We start from the raw sequence: 2,860 nt of genomic DNA, 5'->3' as shown, positions 1-2,860 counted from the left end.
TAACTAACTAACTAACTAACTAACTAACTAACTAACTAACTAACTAATAAAGATACCATAAGGTCACTATCTACGAGGGGGGTGAAACTTTACCCTGACGCAGATATTTAAGGGACACACAGGTTCCTATATATTCCTCACCCTTGCTCTGAAAGGAAGCCCAACAGATCCATTAATCTCACCCAAACAAACAGCCAGCAAGGTGTGTGTGTGTGTGTGTCAGGGGTAGGGCAGCTGTTGACCAGAAGAAAGGGGACGACTGCATTTAACCCCTACACTCAGGAGGCAAAGGCAAGCAGATGTCTGAGTTCCAGGACTGCAAGGGCTACAGCAAGAACCTATCTTAAAATAATAATCAAAACAATAACAATAACAAAACGGGACGTGGTGGCCTACACCGGGGCTGAGGCACATGCATGTCCATGAGTTCCAGGGGACAGCCTTGTCTACTTCTCAGGTTCCAGGCTAGCCTCGGCTACGCAGTGAGCCTCTAAAAAGGTAAAGAAAAAGAAACCAAAACAAACCTCAGCCGGGAAATGGCTACCGAGACACTCAACACAATGGAGGGGACGGTCCCCGGTCATTGCACCCTCTCGGCAGGCGAGGAGTCTGGGATCCCCGATGAGCCCCCCATGGGGCCGCCTCGTCCGCTCAAGCCTGAGTCTCGCCCCGCGGGCCACGCGCCTCAGGAGCGCTCTCTCTCTCTCTCTCTCTCTCCCACCGCCGCCTCAGGACTGCACGAACTGCGTGTCCCCCTGCTCCGGGGCGCCGTCGGGGATGACAGGCGTCCACCCGGGGCTCCCCGGGGGCCCAGACGAGCCCCGGCGGGAGTTCGAAGTCAACAGTCCGCCGCCTCCTCCGCTCCCCCAGGCCGCGGCGGGGAGCGCGGCCACCGAGGCGAGCCTCCCGCCAGCGTCTCTCGGGCTCGCCGCCCCGTTCCCCCGCGCAGCACGGCGGCCCGAGAAACTTCCTCAAGTGGCGGGAGGGGGCCGCCGGCCAGCGGTCCGGGGCGCCGCTCCCTTCCCGACACCCCCCGCGCGGTCCCCGCCTCGGAACCCCGGGGCGCGCGAGCGCGGCCCCTCGGCCCCCGCCCCCACCCCGGCGGCGCCCCGGCGGGAGGCCACTCTCCACACTCGACCCGCGGCCGCGGGAGCCCGCGCGCGTGCCTCCGTCACGTACTCGTCACGCCACAGGCCCAGCTCCGCGAGCGCGAGTCGGCGCCGGGAGTTCTGTCTCCAGTCCCCTGAGGCAGCCGTTTGATAAGCCTCCTCGCCGTTACTGCGGCCGCCGCCGCCGCCGCCGCCGCCGAGGCTGCCACTGCGTTCCTTCCGGCCTCGCCACGGCGTTCAGCTCGCGCCTGCGCGCAGCGCCCCCTCCCGACTAATGACAGGAAGAACCATAGAGGCTTGAGGAGGGTCGGGGAGGAGGGGCCTGGAGAGCGAGACCATAGAGATGGTTGCCTAGCCGGCCTTCATATAGGCTCCACAGCTGCAGAGCCTTGACTCCCCCTTGCGGCGGGAGGACAACAGAACAGCTGAACCCCAGGGGCACTGTCTCCTAACCAGGCTGGAGGGCACCTGGCCTTGGAATCAACTGATTTACCACTTATCTGTGCCGCTCATGAGGTGGTATTGTGTACCAGGTGAGGCAGGTGACCCAACTCTCCCCCAAGGGTATCTGGTGACAAATAAAGCACCCTTCTATTCAAACTCTTTTAAATCAAGGCTGGCGAACAGGCTCAGTGCTTAAGAGCACTGGCCCAGATTTAGTTCCTGAAGCCCACATTGCAGCTCACAAGGACCTGGCATTTCAGTTCCAGAAGATCTGACCACTAATTCCAGCCTCTGAAGTCACTGGGCATGCAAGTGGTGCCCAGACATACACATAAAAGAATAATGATAATAATAAAGATATTTAAAATTTTTCATACCTTTAATCTAGCACTCGGGAGGCAGAGGCAGGTGAATTTCTGAGTTTGAGGCCAGCCTGATCTATAGAGTGAGTTTCAGACAGGCAAGGCTACACAGAGAAACCCCTTTTCAATAAAATATTTTTCATTAAAAACCTTAAGTCAAGCCGGACATGGTGGCACACATCTATAATCCCAGCATTCATGGAGGCAGAGGCAGGTGAATCACTGTGAGTTCGAGGCCAGACTGGTCTACAAAGTGAGTCCATGACAACAAAGACTACACAGAGAAATCCTGTCTTGAAAAACAAACAAAAACCTCAAGTCTCTCTCTCTCTCTCTCTCTCTCTCTCTCTCTCTCTGTGTGTGTGTGTGTGTGTGTGTGTTTATGTGATGTACAAGGGCAGATGCCTTCACAAGAAGCCATCATATCCCCTGGAGCTAGTTCTGGGTCATGAGTTATGCAGGCTAGAAATGGAATTCTGGTCCTCTTATAGAGCAGTAAGCACTCAGCTTCAGAGCAATCTCTCTAGTTCTGTTTTGGGTTCTATTTGTGTGTGTGTGTGTGTGTGTGTGTGTGTGTGTGTGTGTGTGTGTGTAGATGGGTCTGCACATGTGTGAGAACATGTGGGTGGTTATGTGTGTGAGGTGAATGGGTGCTTGTGTGGAGTGTGTGTGTGTTTCTGAGATTGAACCAGGGCCTCATGCATGTAGGTATAGGCTCTTGTGTACTGTATGGATTATTCTCCTGTCAATAAAAAGCTTATGGCCTGTTAGCTGAGGTAGGAAATAAGGATGTAGGAGTTCCAGCCGAGAGATAGGATTCTGGGAAAAAGACAGTGGTTCAGGGAATTCACCCTGGGACATGTAGGAAGACAGATGCATGAAACCTGAGCAAAGGTAACCAGCCACATGGCAGAACAGAATAGAATAAATGGGATATTAGTTATG

The 2,860-nt window shown here is 55.2% G+C and overlaps 1 protein-coding gene across 3 annotated transcripts in view; it reads right to left on the bottom strand.

The window, feature by feature from the left end:
* Nucleotides 1-1,327, bottom strand: part of Rnf216 (ring finger protein 216) — a 118,357-nt gene extending 117,030 nt beyond the window's left edge. Inside the window, exon 1 of one of the 3 annotated variants that reach the window (XM_055598517.1) lies at nt 1,180-1,327. The gene's annotated coding sequence lies outside the window, so the exon portion shown is untranslated. Of the gene's footprint in view, nt 1-524; nt 600-1,179 lie in introns of those variants that run through there. The other 2 variants (XM_055598519.1, XM_055598518.1) reach the window with 2 other exon arrangements.
* Between the last annotated feature and the right edge of the window lie 1,533 nt (nt 1,328-2,860).

Source organism: Psammomys obesus, unplaced genomic scaffold, assembly GCF_907164565.1.
Source record: "Psammomys obesus unplaced genomic scaffold, mPsaObe1.curated_primary_1811, whole genome shotgun sequence".
In the NCBI taxonomy this organism is placed as follows: domain Eukaryota; kingdom Metazoa; phylum Chordata; class Mammalia; order Rodentia; family Muridae; genus Psammomys; species Psammomys obesus.
Note: the sequence above shows the minus strand (reverse complement) of the source record. Positions and strands in the feature narration are given on the sequence as shown.